The following is a 23,190-nucleotide window of genomic DNA, read 5'->3' as shown; positions in this document are numbered from 1 at the left end:
TGCAGAGTTTGGATAACCATGTGCATTCAAGTGTGAGTGATACAGAGCTGTAGGCCTGGGCTCACACATATACATATAAAAAACAACACACACACACACACACACACACATGCACACACGCACGCACGCACATGCACACACACACACACACACACACACACACACAGAGGGCTGCAGGGCTGTATTAAACAGATGAGTGTAGACAGATTCAGCCTGGCTGAAATAGAGCACTCATTATCCAGTTACTGTGCGTCTCTTTACCAGCTGCCACTGGCACTGATACACACTCTCAGCACTTGTCATAACCACTTATGTCATGTGTGTGTGACACACATAAGCACACAGACACAAAACCATGAAGTCATTGTGATGACTGCTACACACATTTTATAATAACTTTGAGTAATTCAATATTTCCATTACACTATATGGTTCCAGAAATATAATGTTATGAAACTTTGATACTATGCTCTTGTTTTTGTGACATATCAGGACACAACTCTGTATAATGACATGGGTATGACACAGGTATTACAAGGAGAGGGTGAATTATGAAGACATAACCCATGTCCCCATTTTTTCAAAACGCTTATAAATCATACAGGATGAGTTATTTTTTTTGGAGAAAGTAAAAATGCAAAGTTTCCTGTGAGGGTTAGAATTAGGTGTAGGGTTGGTGAAGGGCGATAGAATATACAGTTTGTACAGTATAAAAACCATTACGCCTATGGGATGTCCCCAAAAATAAACATGAGCGTGTGTGTGTGTGTCTATATATATATATATATATATATATATATATATATAGACACAGACATTTTTGTATTTTATTAGAAGATAATATTTTATTAGATGTTTTCAGAGAAAACATTCATAATGATATGTATTATTACGTATTAAATAAAGAAGCCCTAGAATATGATATCATATCCTGTTTCTCACTGTGCACTGGATAAAACAACTGTAATGGAAATAATTTTTGTTCAAAACTGATGGAAAATTTCACAATAATTTATGAACTAATGTCAAGTAGCACTCTGACTTAACATGCCATTTTTAAGTAAGAAATAGTATTTTCTTGCAAAACATGCTACATTTTTTTTTACTTTTACAGTGTGTGGTCCTCGGTTTTTCAAGTATGAGTCTCTCCACATCAGACCACATCGGACTCATTCTATATGCAATATGCAAGCATGTGAACTTGTCCCCTGAATTCACCTCAATCTGTCTGCTACAGTGTACCTCAAGTTCTGTTTAAATTACTCACACACATACTTATTTATTCAGAGCTCATTGAAATCACCAACACAGTTAGCTCAGGGCTAACATGGCTAACAGTACAGTGCATGCTGGGAGACTTAAATTGGTATCCATAGTAACCATTCGAGGGCTGAAGTGAGCATGTGCAGAATGGCTGTTCTGAGAAAGGAAATGTGGAGCATTTGCGTAAACCCCTTCACATGCAGCAGAAACCTCGAATAAAGATGCTGCAGAGTGCTGCACACTAAACAATGTTTCCTTCAGCATAAAAGCAAATCTTCCCTTCTTATTTCAACAGTCTTCTCTCTCGCTGTGTGTGTGTGTGTATCTACCTACTAATCATGCAGTTGCACAACACTGATATGTTCCTGAAAAAAATATATTCAGTTGCAGTAGTAAAGCTGTCCGCAGCTCATAATGTGCCCTTAATAATTTACATCTCAATTTTAAGACTCGTATAGAGAGATGGAGAGCAAGAGAGACAACGATGGTGACTGAAAGAAAGGAAGTGAGAAACATAAGACAGAGAAAGAAATAATAAGAATGTAGATGTATTTAAATGAGGAGGAAAAGAAAAGGAATGGCAGAGAGTGCTGGCAACAGAGAAATATGGAGAGAGAGAAGCAGAAAAGCTGTGAAATGGAGAGTTGGCTAGCATTTGAAAGAGCCTACTGCATCTCTCCATCAGCAGTTTAACCTTTTGAGTGGTACAGTCCCACATGTGGGATCGTTATTATTGTGGCCCTGGGAGTACGGTCCCACCCTCTGGAGTTGATTAACGCGTATACACATTATGAGGCATTTTCTCCTGATAACCCCGAAAAGAACTGAAATTACACTTTCAGTTTTGATCGTACAGAAAGGGCAAAACATCAATCGAATATGTAAATGGTCTACTTTTTTTGCATACAGACATAAATAACAACAAAACTTTGTGCATTTATAAAATAACGATAACAAACAAGGTGTGCTGTCTGCAGCCTTTGTCTGCGCTGATCTTCATTTAGACACGACGCATTAAAGTGAACTGTAACTCAGTGAATACTGGACGAAGAGACATGAAAGATATATCTATAGAAAGCTTGACATGTTTACTTTAAACTAAACAAGTGCTGCTGAAAACAAATATTCTGTGATAAAGTAAACCACATGAAAACAACGCAATGCCCATTTTTCACGTCTCTCTTCATTATCTTCTAATGTGACCAAGAAAATCAGATTGTTAAAAGGATTTCTGAAGGATTGTGTGACTGGAGTAATGATGCAAAAAATTCAGCTTTGAAAGTCAGCTTTGATTTTTCCTAATAAACTGTTTAACTGCACTCGCAAGTGGAAGTCCAGCTCTTTATGTATTTTATGGCCTTATTCAATTGATTTAACATTTTTAGTTTTTCACTAACCACGCATAACATTTTCCTTCTCAAAAACACAATCATGTACATACATGCTGCTCACATATTATTATAGCCCAGTATGTGTGATTACGGTGAGATTAGACTTTAGCCATTTAGATGTGTATAAGAAACTGAAAAAAGCACAAATGTCAGGGCATGACAGAATTTCTCCAGGCCTTAGACTCAGAGGGTTAAAATGTTATGACGTCTCATAACTGCCAGATTCAAACTGTGATTTAGCGCTTCGGCTGATGCTGGGCCAGAGACAGGCACGCTCAGCGCTTGTCATATATCACAACTATGCAGTGTTTTCAACCGCATAATGTTTATTTTAGGGTTCAGTCTTTTAAATACACATGAGTACTAGTAAAAGAAAACATTTAGAGTTTGTAAAATACACAATGATGTCTATGGAGGCAGCAATAACAATCCATTCAAATATTATTTGCTGTCATGTTTTATTAATATCAGAAACAGTGTTTTTATTTATTTTGTCTCTCTCTCTTTTTAGTGCTTTGTATAATACAGATTGGGTCAAAGCAGCTTCACAGTGTTAAACAGGAAAAATGTGTGCTGATAAAGAAAAGAGGAGAATAGAAAACTTTCAGTTTATCAGTTAAGGTCAGTTCATTGTTGCTTCAGTGACGTAATCCTCAAACTCAGTTCAGTTCAACAATGTTCCCAGAAATTGTGTCCCCAACTAAGCAAGCCAAGGAACCAAAATTGCATCGCTGACAGAAAAGGAGGAAAAAAAACCTGGGGAGAAACCAGGCTCAGTCAGGGCGGACAGTTCTCTCCTCAAAAAATACCATGTTGATATAGTGTTACATCACTAATTTTATGTTTTAAAATAAATTATAAGTAAACTGTTTGTGTTTCTTGAGAATTATTGCTTCAATTAATGTTTTCCAAGATAGAACCATATAATTATTTGAATTTTTTCATTATTTTTTTTTTTTAAGAATTAGAAGAATTATCTGCATTTGACTTGTTCCAAAAACCCAATTTACAAATTTGAGAGGATTTTGATATTGTACATTTAGAATACATTCAGGGTCTCTGTCATTTTCATGCATAAAAAAAGACTTGTTCCCCATATAATTTTTGCTATATGGAATGCAACAACTTTGAAGCTCAATATCTCACACCTGCTAAAACCTTGTAATTCCAAGGTGGCGAAATGAAGAATGAAAAATATTTCTAAAGCATTTATTATTTTTAGTTAATATTAATTTCAACATTTACAAAAAGGATCTTTCTCGATTGGGCAAACTATAATCTGATTAGATGAGCAAGAACTTCTAGGTGTAAAACAAACTCTAATTCACATTGCAAACCACCTTATCTCTGAAAGACAATTGTGACGAGTGGGGCGGGGCAGAGAGCCGTGGAAACGGAGTGAGGCCTGTGGAAAAAATAATAATGAGCGACACTCACCGGTTTCAAGTCCCATGGAGAATAAAAAGAGGAGCGACATTGTTTTATATTTTACTCGTCCGTGAGGGGCTGCCCCTTTAACTTTCCTTTTGTCTTGGTTTATTTATTTATTAAAGTTGTATGCTTAAATGTTCATCAGTTCCCGCCTCCTCCTTCCCTTCTTTCCCCTTCTGTCATTATAACCTTCCCATGACCACGTCTTCTTGTCCCTACATGCACTTTTTCCATCACCTCACACACAATAGTACTGTACACTCCCTTTCAATGCACACACTGCATTACCAAGCATCAGCATATTGATGCTTGACTGCTCACAACTAAAACCTCCATATTATATTATCAGAAAGCACTTGAGAGGAGAGGAAAGACATCTAATACGGTCATTTAGGCCTCCAGGCTTTAGAAACTTTGCACTGGCACAGCTTAACGGATGGCAAGTCATGTGACCTCCATTATCTGCACTTCCCAATTACATTGTTGCACATTTTGGTAATTTGGTTTCAACTTCGATGCATTACTTTGTCATATTGCCAACTGAAACAGAAAATGACTGACTTTAGTTTGCACATACCTTTAACAAATGTATACATGTGGTTAATCTAAAAAATTAAGCTCAAATAAACAGGACCAAAATAAAATCAATTACATTTTATCAATTGTGACAATCGTTAAAATTGTAAATTTGACCTTTGAGTTAAGTGAAAAGGTGAAAGTGATGTGACATACAGCAGAGTATGGTGACCCAAACTCAGAATTTGTGTTCTGCATTTAACCCATCCAAAGTGCGCACACACACAGCAGTGAACACACACACACACACAGTGAACACACACCCGGAGCAGTGGGCAGCCATTTATGATGCGGCTGCCCAGGGAACAGTTGGGGGTTCAGTGCCTTGCTCAAGGTCACCTCAGTCGTGGTATTGCCGGCCCGAGACTCGAACCCAGAACCTTAGGATTAGGAGTCATACTCTCTAACCACTAGGCCACGACGGCCATAGACGTTGGACAGAGTGTAGTTTTTTTTTTTTTTTTTTTTTAAAAGGTTTCTGTGCTCTAGATTCAAGTTGATAAGATGTTCAGAGTGACAAATTGAAAGAATCCACAAGACTCAGCAAGGGCTCTCACCAACAGAGGACTTGCTTTCCCATTCTCTATTTCTTCTTTGGCACACTGTGGTTTTCCCGTCTCCATCTTTGCATTTTCCTTTCCTTTTCTAACACTCCAAGGTGTGAAAGCGTGAGAAGCGAGCCGGTGCATTGGTCATACTCAGACAGCGCAGCTTTAGAATTACGCTGCCTAGTATCCATCTAATCTAGAAGTGCTCTTCATCAACTGTAAATCTTTCTACTCACCGCACTAGTTTTCTTTATCCATTTTCGTAATGTTTTACATTATTCTTCAAGCGTGTGTGAATGCAGCGCTGCAACAGCTGACTGATCAGATCACAGACACAGCGTAACAACACCCGGACTCTCTTATTATTATTCCTAAGGACTTTACCAAAGCAAACCTCAACTGTTAACTGCCAAAATACAAACAACACATTAAATTCCTGCAGAAGTGTGGACAGAGTCTTGTATAATCAGGCAAAAAACAATGATATTACACCTCCAGCACTCTCCTATTCTCAGCCTCAGACATCACGGCCACAGACCACTGGATAAACGTCTGATGCATATTGGACACAAAAATGGAAACACTTCAGGAGTGTTGAAGTCATCATCGGATTGGTTGAATTCTACAGGATATCTGGGAGATGTGTGTGTATGTGTGTGATAAGCACTGAATGAATGGCAGCTTTCAGCTGTAACATCATGCAAGGTAAATAAGGTATCTAGTGGAGAATAGTAATGATAAGATTCACATTAATCAGATCTTGTTTAAATCGTTGTGTGCTGAAATAAATACCGGAAAAGATCAATTTGTGGCTTTTGAGAATTAATATCGAATCAACATCATTTAAAAAAACAATAATCCCAAAAAATTTTTTTTTGCCCAGCCCTACTGAAGACCTGCGCTGACTAGCTGACACTAGACACTAATCGTTCAAAGCAGCAATTAATTGTTCAAATTCCACGCATGTTATTCTGCATGCTTTAGTGTTTTTTTTCTACAGATAATTTTAAGGGTTTTCCCGTTGTTTTAGTATAAAATTATAAACCATGCACATTTTGAATTTTTTTTTTTACAATTAGAAACCAATCCAATTTATAGTTGACATCTGAGCCTTAATACTATAGAAAAGCAATAATAGTTTTTCAGTTAGAGTGATTTTAGCATGTTTAATTTCATATAAACATATGGCTTGCAGTTGCTTCAAACATTGGTATAAACATCATTTAGTGTGGAGCATTTGCGTAAATCCTTCATGGTGGAAACCATGAATAGAGATCATGCAGAGTGCTGCAGACTAAACTATTAAACAACCCAGATGTTTCCTTCAGCCTGAAAGCAAATCTTCCCTTCTCATTTCAACAGTCTTCTCTCTCGCTCTGTGTCTGTATCTACCAACTAATCATGCAGCTGTACAACGCTGATGATATGTTCCTGAAAAATAATATTCAGTTGCAGTAGTAAAGCTGTCCGCAGCTCATAATGTGCCCTTAATAATTTACATCTCAATTTTAAGACTCGTATAGAGAGATGGAGAGCAAGAGAGACAATGATGGTGACTGAAAGAAAGGAGGAGAGAAGCATAAGACAGAGAAAGAAATGGTAGTGTAGATGTATTTAAATGAGGAGGAAAAGAAAAGGAATGGCAGAGAGAGTTGGCAACAGAGAAACAGAGAGAGAGAGAGAGAGAGAGAGAGAGAGAGAGAGAAAGGCAGAAGAGCTGTGAAATGGAGATTTGGCTAGCATTTGAGAGAGTCTACTGCATCTCTTCATCAGTGGTTTAAACGTTTATTAGATTAATAACAGGTAGTGATGGTGCCAGGTTCCTCTTTCAATCTCTTTTGCGCTTTTAAAAAGGTTGCACACAGATCCAACTCAGCCAAAGATATACAATTTTCCTCCATATATATTCCCCCTTCTTACATGCTGTCAGGAAAATGGGTATGGTTAGGTTACAACTGATGTGACTGTACCATCACTGGGTCATATTTGCACCTTAAGGAACTTTTATGTTGGATTTAGAGGTAAATAAGTTACAAATATGTTTCAATTGTCAAAACATCCAAGTCTGTAGCATTTCAGCTCCAAACAAGATACAAATCACTTCATTCAAGACTGCAAAACCCTGCAAGTAAAGAAATGACTTTATTTTTATACATTTTACAAATAGACTTTTCCCCTTTATAATTATTATTATTATTATTAATATCATTATTGATAACAATTTACACTTTTAGGAAGTAAACTTTACATTAGTCCACTTCCTAAAATGAACTAATTAACTATTAATAATAATATATTTATTAATCTTAGTTAATATTAATTTCAACATTTACAAAAATAAATTGGGCAAACTATAATCTGATTAGCTGAGCAAGAACTTCTAGGAGTAAAACAAACTCCAGTCCACATTACAGTTTATGTGGTTTGGCTATGTAAGAACTAACCTTATTTTATGTTATTATTTAACCTTATTATGTTTTGTCAAATTCAGCTTACTTCTGAGGGCATTTTTCCCCCAAATGTGTAGATAATAAAATATAAATACAGTATAGATAATATAATATACAATACAGTATTATGCATCATAAAGACCCCAACTGTAATTATCTATTTTCCCTCATTAGTGTCATTATAACCTTCACATGACCACATCTTTTTGTATCTGCATGGACTTTTTCCATCACCTCACACACAATAGTACTGTACACTCCCTTAAAATGTACACACTGCATTATCAAGCATCAGCATATTGATGCTTGACTGCTCACAACTAAAAACTACATAATGCCGCGTTTCCACCGAAATTACCCGAAACAATTGCACCAGAAACTTTTTTCCCCCTAGACCTGTTGCTTTCTGTTTCCACCACGGTCTAAAGTACTGGGAATATTAGGCAAATTGTCTGCGCGAGTTTCTCAATACAAAGTACACAAATTTTGGACTTACATCCTCTGGAGTTCAGACTTTGTTCACTCGACTCGGGAGTGTTATGTCCGCGACGACGCAAATCCAGTAAATCTGTAAACAGCAGCATACTCGAAAACAACAGTCAGCTCACCTTGTCTATTGCAGTTTTACTCACTGTATATTTACAATAAAACAAAATAGGATGTCAAATACCATTTTCGTTTAAATATAATAATAGCCACAGAAATGTACTTAGTTCAGGGAAATGTGTAAATATATATATATATATATATATATATATATATATATATATATATATATATATATATATATATATATATATATATATATATATATATATATAATTTAGAGATCATTTAGTCCTCCAGGCTTTAGAAACTGTGCATTGGCACACCATAATGGGAGGCAAGTCTTGTGACCTCCATTGTCTTCACTTACATGTTACATTGTTGTGCATTTCTGTAATTTGGTTCCAACTTCAATGCATTTCCTTGTCACATTGCCAACTACAAGAAAAAATGACTGACTTTAGTTTGCATGTTTAATTTAAAAAAAATCAAGTTCAAATAAACACTTCTGCCACTTCCTGCATTAAAAATTAAAATGAGAATCTCATTGTAAATTTGACCTTTGAGTTGACAGGACTTTCTCGGTGCAGGTAACTGCATGTGTTTAATACACAGAGATGCTGGACAGGGTGTAGGTGACAATGTGCTTTAGGGAGAAATGGAGCTGATAAGTTTATTTCAACTGAAATAAAACAAACAACTCAAAAACAAATTAATAGAAAAAATCCACAAGACTCAGCAAGGGCTCTCGCCAACAGAGGACTCGCTTTCCCATTCTCTATTTCTTCTTTGGCACACCGTGGTTTTCCTGTCTCCATCTTTGCATTTTCCTTGTCTCTTCAAACACTCCAAGGTATGAAAGCGTGAGAAGCGAGCCGGTGCATTGGTCAGGCTCAGACAACATGGCTTAAGAATTCCACTGCCTAGTATCCATCTGGCAAATCTACACTCCCTCCCCAACAAAATGGACGAACTTCTCCTCTCCCAAACAAATAAGGACCTTTTAAACTCTGCTGCTCTGTGTTTCACAGAAACCTGGCTGAACAAAAGTCATTCCGGACAGCGCTTTACATCTGCCAGGCTTTCAGCTGTTTCAGAGCGAATTGCGACACAAAATCAGCAGGAAAACAAGAGGCAATGGGACATGATTTTATATCAAAGAAAGCTGGTGTACTGATGTAACAACACTGAAGGAGTTCTACTGGCCTAATCACACAGCCATTTATTTCCTTCACCTCTTAGTTCACAGGTGCTACTCCGCAGTCATAGAGTCTGTATTTCTTTAACTGTCTGGTTTGGCTTGGCTACCAAATCAGACCTCAGAAGACTACAGCAGAGTCACCCCTTCCTACTCTCCAAGAACTGTACTCATATGAGGCAAAAAACTGGGAAAATAATCCTTACATCCAGGCCACTTCCTGTTTGAACTGTTGCTGTGTGTTCGGCACTACAGAGCAATGAATACCAGTCACTAAGACAAATTCCTTGTATGTGTAAGCATACTTGGCAATAAATCTCATTTTGATTCTGATTCTCCTCGATTGCTCTGTTTTTCCTGCAGAGGGACCTGAAGCTAGCATGTGTGTGATCCATCATGCTAAAAAGCCTGCAGTTATGAATTCCCCCTCCTGTTCCATATACACTACACTAAAAATAGATACATGACAGATTAAAGAGTCTCCTCTCCTCCTTTAAACCAATTTCTTTCACTGTCGCTCTCTTTTTCTGTTTTGTATTATTATTATTATTCACAATAAATTCTTCAGCACCCTGTTGCGTTTGGTTCTTTAGAGGTCTAAGTGACTCTGGATTCACAGAGATTCATTTGTTACTCCACTGGCTTAGCACCCTCTTGTCTCATTTCCTGTCTCTCTCTCTCTAACGTCCTCTCTATAGCTTTCTTCCTCCATTATTGACCCCTTTAATGGTTTTCATTGCAATAAGCCTGTGTTAGCCACCGAGCTGACTCCTGGATGCTATATGCAAACACATGAGGGCCGTTTCACTGAGGCAATTTGCAGAAAGATCATGATTCTCAACCAGAGTAACATTACACTCAATACCAACATACTCATATAAACAGTTTACCCAAAAAAATTTTTTTGCCACCATTTATTTACCCTCATGACATCCCCAACCTGTATGACTTTCTTCTATGAAACCCAAAAGATAATGCTAAAAATATCCAATAAGAAATGTTGCTTTGGACCCAGCTGAGTTTATATGAACAAAAACAGTAAAATATTTTCACAAAATCAAATAAATAAATAATAATAATTTTTGCGGGAACTATCCCTTTAAGCATTGCTCTAGATTCCATTCTAACTTGAACAGATATATTTGGTTCACAGCACACACCATCCTCCTGTGTGATTTGAAACATAAATGTGTTTGCCGCTGATGACCATATTGATCTGTTCTAGTTGAGGTCTTGTTTGTTATGTTGTGATGTTGATATAGATTATATAGTGAATCCTTTATACATACTTTGGTTTCAACCACAAATCCAAGGCATTCTCCTTTACAGCTATGATCTGTGTGACTGTAATACAAACATAATTGCCTGCTCATTTTTTTTCCACAACCTGCTGGAAACTGCCCAAAAACATGAGTGAACTGATCTAATCCTATGGACAATAAAATCTAGTTGTGAAGTAAATTGAGCTACATATTATGTAATAGTGTAAAAGAGGACTTCTCTTTTATTTGAAACTCTCCAGTGCTTAGCTTTTGGATTTAACCTCCACAAATATGAGTGCTTTTATATTCTTGATCTTTCCTTTATCAAGCAATTACTATCTCACCATGTAAGGTTAGTTAACAGGATGAAAGCGGCTTTAATGTGCAGGAATGTAAAATCTGATTCATTTTCAATATAAATATAGCAGATGCCCTGGTCTGTTGTTAAAATTGAATCTTAAGTGAATATTTTGCTGGGCAGGTTTATTTTAAGCCCAAATTCTGTATAAACACATACCTTAAAGTTTTGACTAAAAAAAAAGGTTAAAGAAAATTGTCGCTGTTGCTCGGGAACTATGGGGAACTATATGAGGTAAGTTGTCATATTGGGAGTCTATTCTATAAGTCTATTCTAGGATTTTCACAAAAATGTAGACATTAAAATAATTATCAAGCCAATTTATTCAAATGAGCTAAAAGGAAAACTACTATAATATCTTGATGAATAGAATAAAAATATTTTGCAACATTACAAAAGTATGCACTGCTGAATAAAAGTATAATTTTTCGACAACTAGCCTTTGGTCTCCCAATTTGCTTCCAAACAACCCTATGAAAATGTGAGAGTATATGAGGATAGAACCTCATGTTGTGTGTATTTATATGTTTTAGATACAGTATTACAGGTTTTTTTCACAGACATTCACTCATCATTTCTGTCACAACGGCTTCACTCTATTTTCATCTTTTGCAGTCTGTTGGTCATTTTGACTTGCCTCCTTCAATTTCTCTCATTCCTCCATTTTTCCTTCAGTCTTTCTACATTTCCCTTTTTCTCTCCAGTCTTTAAACATCAAATCCAGCACCTTTCTCACCCTGACATCTGCATGTTTCTCTCCGTCTGTCTGCCGTATATTAAAAAGCTTTTAGTTGCTTATTCCACCCTGTTTTCTCTCCACTCATCCTCGTCTTATCTTTTATCCTTCCCTTTCAGCCTTCCTTTCCCTCCTGCATCGCGGCTTCCTTCACATTCTCTCGCTCTCGTTTCAGAGTGCTGCACATCAATCATACAAACTTAATTCAGTCAGAGTGCTACTGCCGCCTCAGCATTTCTGCAGAGAGAGAGAGAGAGAAGATAGAGGGAAGAAAGAACATAAACAGTGGCGGAACAGACGGAGAGAGAGAGCCTCTAGTGAGAGCAAGAGAGATGGGTGTATAAACAGAAAAGATGGAGAAAGGGAAGACGGGAAATGGGGAGAGGTGCTGGTATTGAGGGTGGAGGGAAAAAAGATGCAGTGTTTTTCTGCAAGTGGGCTATACTGTATATATATCCAGTCTGTCTGGAATAACATGAAGAAACAGAATAAACTGAGACAGACTCGATCCAGAAGAACTGTGGCAATGTCTCCAAAACACTTCAAGAAACCTACCTGCAAAGCTGCCTGAAAAACAACGCGCAAGTGCTGATTTAATTTAGTTAAGTTAATGTATGTTAATTCATAAAATCTATTTATGGCATTATTTTTGACGGCATCCTTACTTTACAGCATTTTTACACAAGTGCCTAAAACTTTGCACGGTACTGTAGCTTTGCAGGTTTCTTGAAGCGTTTTGGAGACATTGGAGACAAGTGTATATATACAGTATATGTACATACAGTATTTATGTACTCCAGGAATACTGCCCACATTGCACTTCATGCATTACATTACTGTGGCCAGGCACTGAGAGTTCTTTCTTTTTTATAGAGCTTCTGTATTGATCGGAGCAACAGCAAATGCACAATATGCCACAGTGGCTACATTAGCATCACTGGACTTAAACATATCAACACTTTTCTATTTTTTTGTGCATTTGTGCAGCAATTGTACATTTATTGTACTTCATAGCTACAGCAATACTTGGAATGCAGTCATTAAAACTGCAAATGTCCAGTATTTCCTACAGTAACGGTTGTTTCTTCATGTCAGTATTTCTTACAGTAATACATATTTCTCCATGTCAGTACCCATGTCTATACAAAGATGTGTTGTTGCGATCCACAGAAAACATTTTGGCTCCCGGGCTGAGCTGAGGTCTCTGAGCTTTAGCCAAGTGAAGCAAGTGCTGATGGGACTTGATGGAATGTCAATGGCCCAATCCAATCTGGGAGATCTGCAATGAACCGGTGGGGCTCACCTGCGTATGCATGTGTATGTGTGTATGGTGTGCACATCAGTAGGGCCGGCCCTGATAAGACAGGCTAAAAGCTTGCAGTCTCAGCACCACAACTCCTAAATTGTCCCATGGTAGATTGCGGACCCTGGGGGAAAGTTGCAGCTTGCACAACCCACTCCTCCCAATAACAACAAAATCCTCTCCCCAATCACTTCACATTTAGAGCAGTGAGAAAAATGCTTGGGTAAGAGGGAAAAGGACTCACGGATCAATGAGGGGTAATGATAACCTAAGACTACAGCACGTTTGTTGATAAAGTGTATCTCTGTTCTGAACAATCCACCGTGACCCACAATAACCCAGATTATGAAGCAAAATAAAAAAAAATAATTAAATTAATAAAGTGAAGTGAAATACAGCGAAGAACGGTAACCCATACTCAGAATTCATGCTCTGCATTTAACCCATCCAAAGTGCACACACAGACACACTGTGAGCACACACCCGGAGCAAAGGGCAGCCATTTATGCTGCAGCACCCAGGGAGCAGTTCAGTGCCTTGCTCAAGGACACCTATGTCGTGGTATTGCCTGCCCAAGACTCAAACCCACAACCTTAAGGTTAGGAGTTAAACTCTCTAACCACAAGGCCACGACTTCCCCAAAACAAAGTAAAAAAATGTGTGCTACACTCATTTAAGAAATCCAAATAAAAATAAAAATGGTACATCTTTGATTACTGAAAAATAGCTTTTTGTTCATGTGTACAAGCAAAATATATTGTAAATCCACTCAGTAGCTATATCAGGGCTATTATAATTAAATTATGAATCTTTGATCACTACTGTATATATACACACACAGACACACACACACACAAAGCTGTTCAAAAGTGTTTTAAAGAAGTCTTTTCTGTTCATCAAGGCTACATTTATTTTTTTCCAAAAATATGGTAAAACTCTGTGATATTATAAATTATTATTACCAATTAAAATAATGCTTTACTATTTTAATATAATATATTTTATTTAATATATCTGTGATGCAATGATGAATTTTCATCACTCATTACTACAGTCACATGATCCTTCAGAAATTATTCTAATATGGATACGGATTCATTATCAATATTTTTTGAACCTGTGGTACTTTTTTTCAGGATTATTTAATTAGAAATTAAAAAGAACATGATTTATTTAAAATAGAAATCTTTTCTAACATTACAAGTCTTTATTATCACTTTTTATCAATTTAACATCCTTGCTGAATAAAGGCATCCATTTCTTTCAAAAATGATTAAATTACTGACCCCAAACATTTGAACGGTAGTTCTTATGGTTACAAAAGATTTCTATTTTGAATAAATGCTGTTCTTTTTAAGGTTTTATTTATCAAGGATCCTGAAAAAAGTATCACAGGTTCCAAAAAAATCTTAGAATAATTTCTGAAGAATCATGTGACACAGAAGAGTAATGATGCTGAAAATTCAGCTTAGATCACAGCAATACATTCTATACATTCTATGTAAATTAAAATGAAAACCATTATTTTAAATTGCAATAATATTTCACAATATTAATTTTTTCTGCATTTCTACTTAAATAAATGCAGCCATGATGAGAAGAGAATTCTTTAAAAAATAATAAAAATCTTACTGATCTTTTGAACAGCAGTTTTTAGATATGTCTGTACATTAATCATACAGCAATTAAAATCAGCTAACAGTGCAACATCAAGCAACACAGATCTCCTAAAAATAATCAACAGTACAAATCAAACCAGGTAGTGATTCGCCCTTGAATCGTGATGGACACAGAATTACATTAGCTATATCTAGGTTTACACTCAGCATACTATATATGGAACCAGATCATCATCTTTGGGGACTTGATCCTGCCCCTATGCAACCCCGTTTTTCTCAAAGTGGCCCATTTACAACTCAGGAGTAAGCTAAAAAGTTTAGCATCTCAACATCTCTGTCAGGGAAAGACTGTTACCTACATGTGATTGCAAATTTTTAATCAAAGGAGCTTTGCATTAATTAGCAACTTTTGCTTAGCCACAAGAATTGGCAGCACCTTTCTAAATAATTTGACACTGAGTGCACAAGTGCAAGATGGTGATAAGACCTCTGTCAAAATCTGAAGTGACCAGAGCTTGAAAAATCTTGAAATCATTAGTTTGGTAACACTACAGGATATGAGTGTAATTAAAGGACTAAGAGATTTCCCAGCTGTCAAATGGTTAATTAGATCAGGGCTTGTGTCTTCATGCCGGAGCACAGTAGTAATTAAGAGGACTCCATTTTACAACTTTGCAGAATTTTTTTATCATAATTCACTGGATGCCTGGAGCCCAGTGACCACGAACTTCTCCCAGTTACTTGAAATAGAGCCTGATTAAAAAAAAAAAAAAAAACCTGAGTGACAGAGAAAAGAGTGTAGTTGAAATCCATTTGAAATCCATTTATTTTATTTTCCATAATGTCATTTGCAACTGATAATCACAGCTAAGATTTTTTTTTTATAAGTTACTTTTTTAGCATGACAGTAATTTGAGCCAAATAAATATCATCATATACATAAAGGGATTAATGGAATGAAGGTTTGACTTCTGGGATCTCTAAACACACTTATTCACACACATCGATGACTGTGACAGTTCCCATCAGAGTATGAGCTCATGCCCATGGACACCTGATCAAAGCTAAATAACACTATCTTTAAGCTTCTTTACTGAATTTGAATATTCTATTCATATCATCCAGTATTGTGCCTGCTTCAACAAGGCAGTTTTGACAAGAAGATTAACTAATAATCTTAAACAAACCTTCAACGTCAAAACATATGTACTGCAGTAATTACTTGAGTGTCTCCCGCAGTGTACTTACACTACCACTGAAAAGTTTCCTTAGGGGTTTCAAATTAATATTTCACTAATAAACCATTTTAAACATTTGGCATTCTAATGGTTAAGTATCTGAATAGTTAAAACAGCCTGATCCCAGCTGGCTGTGACCCATGAACTGCAGACTTACTGAAATCACTGTCCTCATTACCACTGTGCCCTGAAGCACAAGACTTAATCCCAGTTTACTGCAGGAAGACTGTTTTAGCAATTCATCTACTGTAATAACACAATTACAGTGAATTCTATTCAATGGTCAATAATTGGCCATTCTGAGCCTTCTTTATTTTTTTGAATGAACGAAATGAATCCATATGAATCAAACAGTTTTTTTTTTTACAAGTCTTGATAAGAGACATTGCTTTATGTGAAGAACCGTTTGAATTCTGTCTTATATTTACATATAAACAATGACCAATTGCTCTATTTACATAGTGTATCACATATAATAAAACTCAAACGTGTGTAGATGATACATAAGAAACAATGAGGGTTACCATATGTGATGCACTCTATGTATGTGCTCATCACATCAAATCGGTTCATCATATAAAGTGATTGTATCTCTTCACAAGACTTGGATTAAACCTTTTGATTCATATGGATTCCTTTTACGATGCCTTTATGACTTTTTTTTTTTTAATATTCTCAGTTTTGGTTAGCCGGACTTTCAATGGAGAGACGGAAAACTCTCCGGTTTCATTAAAAACGTCTTCATTTGTGTTTCAAAGTCTTATGGTTTTCCAACAACATGAGGTTGAGTAAAATATGACAGCATTTTTATTTTTGGGTAAACTAACCCTTTAAGTTGTTTTAAGATATTTTAAATGGAAAACTAGAGAAATATCAATTAAGAAAATTAGTTTTTGCATTGCATTTAGCTGATGACTTTATCCAAACCATCTCCAGTAGCAGTGCACTCATTGCAGGGAAACTCCCCCTCCATCAAGCTGGGGTCAAACGCACTACACAAAGGTGGTCTAACTGTACAGTTCATGGGCTACTCCTATAGAGAACTAAACCTGTAATCTTTCTGTTAACACCAAGCCTCTTCATTGATGAGACAACAGTGACCTTGTGACCTCGCACCTCTGCCTACACTGACCCAGAGTCAACCAACACATGTACACCCAATCAACTCGCACGTATCATACACATTGCTCCCTGTAGCATAAATGGAAAGCTGATGCCTCGGTCTCTAACACACACTCCCCTCCTTCATTCCCATTTTTAGTAGATATTGCATACTGCATTGAGTGTGTTAGCATCCCCTCAATAGTTGCTTCCATCTCCGTCTGTGTGTGTATATGCAGGCTTTGTGTGCTACTGCAGGGGCAGACCCACTGAGTTGCCGTGGTAACCAAAAACAGCTATATAAAGACAGAATCAATAGCAGTCATCGGACCATGGTGATATTTACAACAGACATGTGATGTGTGTCTGACAGGAAACTACTAGCATGTGTGTTAATGTAAATGTATACATTATACATTCTCTGGACAACCTATCTGATTTTATTTGGAAATAAAATCTCCAGCATTTTGTGCTGGCCTGCAGGCCAACGTATTGAAAGGAATAGTTCACACAAGAATGAAAATATAATAATTTACTCATTGACAGGCTTTCATATTGAACCTGACACATCTGTTACATAACATTAAAATTACACACACACACTGTATGTAAACGTTTATTTAACCAAAATATTTTTTATTAAAATATATAATTTCATATATTGCCACTGATCAACGTCAATATTTGATGTATAATTTTGATATATTGTCATACTGTTATACTATACTTCTGTTTCTCATACATTATTGTCATTACAAATTTGAATTACAAATTAAATAAAATGAAGGTGAAAACAGTAGATGAAAAGCATTGAGGACCATAAGGATATAATGCTTATAATACATGTATTTATTTGTTCATGTGGGCTAGAGGACGCTGTGACTTCTCACTGGCACACTTTTACTCCAGTGGTGTTTGATCTATAAGAGGAGGCTGTCGCACCAAATCACACATTACTGCTGTCAGGACACACCAACCTGGTCAAACCTGCACACATAAATAGATGGACAAGCTCTGGCTAGATGACTACAGTATCCGCATGAAAGGAAAGCCGCAACTGAGATCTTTTTAATATCTCAAATAGTTCTCCTAGACAGCACTGAGATCAACTGAAGAGCAAATTCTTTTCAGATCAACAATTTTTTATTTACAATGTTTTGGTATTATAATTTCCAGATTTTATAAAATCAAATTATCTGAGACATGTAATTTATGTTAATGGTATAACTTTATACTTTTACTGTTTGACAACAGTCTCATGTGGTTCCAGTTTGATTCATCTTACGGAATTATAAGAAACAACATTTCAAGACCCATTCAAGAGATACAAAAGTGCACACACAAAATAATTGACCTCTGTCCAGTGATCGCTCAGAGCTTATTTATGAGGGCAGTAGTATCCCACTGTACACAGCGAAAAAAAAAAAGAAAAGAAAAAAGAAATGGAGGGCTTTATTAATTGGCTCTGATACGGCTTTTCCACCGGGGCTGGTGCTGGAGCCAAACCCCAATTGGGAACTGGGCTGCGCTTAAAAAAAAAAAAATCCACTCAAAAATAAACTTCCTGCCAGAATTTGACACATACATAACATCTGTACTTTCGAGAATGAGAGGAGACGTGAGAAAAAATGACACGGACATATAGACAGAACAACAGAATGAATGATATATAAAATAAAATAAATAAGAGATAAAATGATAGAATAATAGAATGAAAGAATGACAGAACAACAGATAGAACAAAAATATATACAATGATAAAAGGACTGTAGGACTACAAAATGAACGTTAGAATAAACAACAGAATGGAACGATATACCAATAAACATAAATGATAGAAAAACAGATAGAATGATAAAATGGTAGATAAAATAGTAGAAGATAAAACAAAATAATTATAAATAGAATTAACAATAGACACTGATAGAATGAACAATACAAAATTATGGATAGAATGTTAAAAAGAACAAACAGCATGATTAAAGGAACAATAAAATGATAGATAGAAAGATAAAATGATAGACAGAACAATGAAATGATAAACAGAATGACACATAGAATAATATGAAATGATTCACAAATAGTTAGAAAGATAGATAGAATCATAAAACGAAATAACAACAGACCGAATGAACAGTAGATCGATAGACAGAGACAGAATGAGCAATACAACGATGGAAAGAAACAATGGATCGAATTGTAGAAAAAAACAAATGATAGATAGATATAGATAGATGCTCTATTTTTATACAAACTGATTTAAACACACACACACACACACACACACACATAGTCTCGTCCAATCTCTTCCTCTTTCTCCACCTCTACTCATCTTTATTTCCTCCTTTCCCTTTATCTCTGCTCTCTCAGTTTCTCCTGAAGCAGCCCCTATAATGCCAAATCACACTGTCATCTGAGTAATTATTATCATTACCCTCCCTTACATAAGCACTCCTATTAGTATCCTCTCATTAATGCAGTGTTTTAATCACAAAATAACAATTAGACTGGATATCTATTTGATCGATTGAGGACACAGATGAAAACATGGCTCCTGAGCAAAAAAGGGACAATATTACAGTACCTCCAGCCTCATCGAGGTTACGGAGGGATTGTTTTCTGTTGAGATCTTACAGTTGCATGTTTTTATCATGGAAGGAAGGAACATTAAGCAGAAGAGAAGAGCCAAAAGCGTGCATGACAAAGAATCAGAAAATGCTTCACAGCACACACTGTGATATTTAACAGTACTGCTCAGCTCATACCCAGTGGGCCGAGATATAAAACCAGGGCCAGAAACAGTCCAAAGAGATTGTGGATACCTGAGGCAAAGGCACTTTCAGTCACATGGAAAGGTCTGGTGTAATTATTAATGGCCATAAAACACACACCAGCCTTGCTGCAACCATGAGGGCTAGTTGAAAAAAATATCAAATAGATAAATCATTCAGCAGAATGAGTGAATAAAAAGTTGTTAAATAAGCAAAACAACACAACCGGCAGCATCTGCTTGACTTCTTCTGTATGTCTGTTTCTTTCATTTTGCTGATCTCATCAAAGCAATTGTGCTCATGAACGTTAACATCACTGTATACCTGAAGTATATGAATTTGCTATTTATCAATTTTGGCATCGAGCTGTGAAGACTTGCCATATGTTACACTTACTCCAACTCAATTTGCATACTATCCACTCTAAATTGTATTCAAGTTACTATTTAGGGTGGACAGTATGCAAATTAGGACTCCATGAACATTTTATGCTTCCGCTTCAAAACTAGGGCTGGGATAAACGATTAATTTTTAAACGATTAATCTATCGATTAATCTCTATTTTTTCGATGCATCGATTAATCTAACGATTAATTTTCTCAGACCGATTCGATTTCGATTATCTCCCCATTAATTGACTAACAATTTATACATGTTGATTTACATATCTGAATGAAAAAAACATGAATTCCTTAATATTGCAATATATGTTTATTGCTCTTAAAATTACAATATAAAATACTGATTAAAAATGCATTACTTTGCACTTGTATAGAGATAGCATTCAATAAAACCTTGAAGCATTGAAAACGCATAGCTTACTGAAACAAGCTAACTGAACACATAGGGCCTAGCTTACTGAAAAAAAACTTCTTCTTTCAGATGAAAATAACAACAACTTGATGTCTAGCATTCAATAAAAAAGGTCACCCAAAATACTTGTTTAGAGCAATTGAAAGAATACAATAACCAATGTAAACTTGAGGGCTTTAAGCTAATACAGAGAGTGTTTTTTTTTTTTTTTCAAAAAATAAATAAATAAAAATGAACCGTGGGAGCCAGCAGCCTGTCATGGAGAAAAAAAATCTCTGAATGCTCCACGTGAAACTTTGGCGTTCCGCCCTTTTTCTATCGTGTCTAATGATTTTGGTTAATATGCACAAGGGAGAGAGAGAGAGCAAGAAGCGCTCGTGTTGTTTGAAGACTGTGAGTGCGCGCGCAGCCGGGGATCTCTCTCGTACGCGCCCTGTCAGGCACAGCGATCAAATAAGGCTTTTTTGAGAGCCGCCAAAAAAAAATAAAAGATCAATGCAGAAAAACCCCTGGATTGGTTATATAACGTTGGACAGAATGTTGATCCGGCCATCGCATATATATTCAGCACACATAAGGTAAAAGTTTTGCAAACATTTTTTAGAGAAATAAAAATAGGTCGACGAATCGATGCGCATATTTTGCGTCGACGTATTTTTTGCGTCAACCTCGACGCGTTGTCCCAGCCCTATTCAAAACATATTCATTTCACTTACAACCTACACTACTATACAAAAGTTCTTTTGTTGTTGTTTTTGAAAGAAATTAATGCTTTTATTCAGCAAGGATGCATGCAATTGATTAAAACTGACAGTAAAGACATTTATAATATTAGAAATTATTTCTTAAATCACTGTTCTTTCATTAAAAAAAAAATCACAATGTCCACAAAAATACTAAGCAGCATAACATGATCATCAACAATCAACATTTATAATAATAGCAACAACAACATTATGCCAAATCAGAATATCAGAAGGATTTCTTAAGGATCATGTGACACCGAAGACTAGAGTAATGATGCTGAAAATTCAACTTAGCATCACCTGAAAAAATAACATTTTAAGAAATATTTAAATTAAAAATATTTCCCAACATTACTATTTTTACTGCTTGATTAAACCAAATAAATGCAGCCTTGGTGAGCATTACACACTTCTTTCAAAAACATAAAACATCTTCTAAATGGTAGTATGCTCTTCTTTTAGCGTTTCTTTAGCTTATTTAATCAGTTTTAAAATCGCTGTAATTGTTTATTCACTCTCATGTTATTTAACAAAGCATGTGGTCCAGACATATGTGCTATATTCCAAGTGTTCAGAAGCCATATGATAGCTTTTTGTGAGAAACAGACAAATGCTATTTGCCTAGAATCTTAAGTACATTTATGTTTGCATTAATACAAATTCAACAAAACTTGAAGGTGGTGATAAACTTGTTTAATGGTACTTTTTTATAATTTTTGACACATCTTCAGTTCCTGTAATGAATACAAAAAAAGATATATCTTTTTTTTTTTTTTTTTTTTCACAGAAGTAAATGATGACAGCATTAAAAAAAATCCCTATAAAATCAGCAAAGTGTGTCTTTAACAATCATACAGTAAACTAAAGAGGGGACCATGGGAGCTCATAAGGTGAAACTTTCCTTACAATGACAGCAGTGACACTAAGGCTATACAGCTGCTCTGGACGCCAGCCAATGGCTCAGGTCCAACCCATCACGCCAGACAATGGAAAGAACTCTCTGAATGATGAGGGTAATCTGTGCCCACTGAAGCACACACATGCACATGCACACACATAAGAAAGGAACATTCCATGTTCAGTGGAACTTAAGCTCTATCAACAGCATCTGTAACATGCTGTCAATTACCACAGATGAGATTTTTGTCTATGACTGAGTAAAAACAAATACATTTTGTGTTTACAATGAAATAGTAGTCTACAGCCGCATTTACATTGCATGGTTCAATTGACCCAATTCCAAAAAAAATTCCCCCGATCTGGTCAACAAACGTGTAGGCATGGTGAAAAAACACATGGATTTTGGTATACTCAGATCAGTTTCAGGCCTCATTCATAGGTGGGAATAAATCTGCCATGATTCGGAAATGTGCATTGGCGCCTGCCATGTAAGCAGACAGATATTCCCTTGATAATGCGAGTTGGGTTAAATTTTTTAAAACATCTTGCAGAACAGATATATCTATTTCAAATGAAGCATCTCTAGTTGACTGGTTGAGTATTAATTTCATTCGTTTGTGTTAAATAAGAGATGATCTGGTGCTGAAATGTGTTGCTATTGAGTGCTCATTGCCGCCGTTAACAGTGACAGTAGCTATACAAGAGTGGGTTAGAACCCAGACCTGCTAACTTAAGTTCTGCCGCTAGACCATTAGTACCCGCGGATGTTTAAAGTGGATCTGTGTATATGTGGCAAGGCACTTTGAGAGGTTTAAAAGCTCATATTTTTGTGGTTTGGCCTACATTACTTCTTCTATACAAAAAAAAGGTGTTATTTGAGCCATATTTTTGTCTAAAATGTACTTTTACAGGTGGCTGAAATTCTGTTTTGCATTATTAA

General features: G+C 36.1%; 1 protein-coding gene across 1 annotated transcript in view; it reads right to left on the bottom strand.

Moving 5' to 3' along the window:
* LOC113076290 (voltage-dependent P/Q-type calcium channel subunit alpha-1A-like) overlaps positions 1–23,190 on the bottom strand; it is a gene marked incomplete at its 3' end in the record, with an annotated part of 81,766 nt that overhangs the window by 33,300 nt on the left and 25,276 nt on the right. The gene's annotated exons all lie outside the window — the stretch shown is intronic.

Source organism: Carassius auratus, unplaced genomic scaffold (assembly GCF_003368295.1).
Source record: "Carassius auratus strain Wakin unplaced genomic scaffold, ASM336829v1 scaf_tig00019666, whole genome shotgun sequence".
Taxonomy (NCBI): Eukaryota; Metazoa; Chordata; class Actinopteri; order Cypriniformes; family Cyprinidae; genus Carassius; species Carassius auratus.
This window is presented reverse-complemented; position numbering and strand designations above follow the sequence as displayed.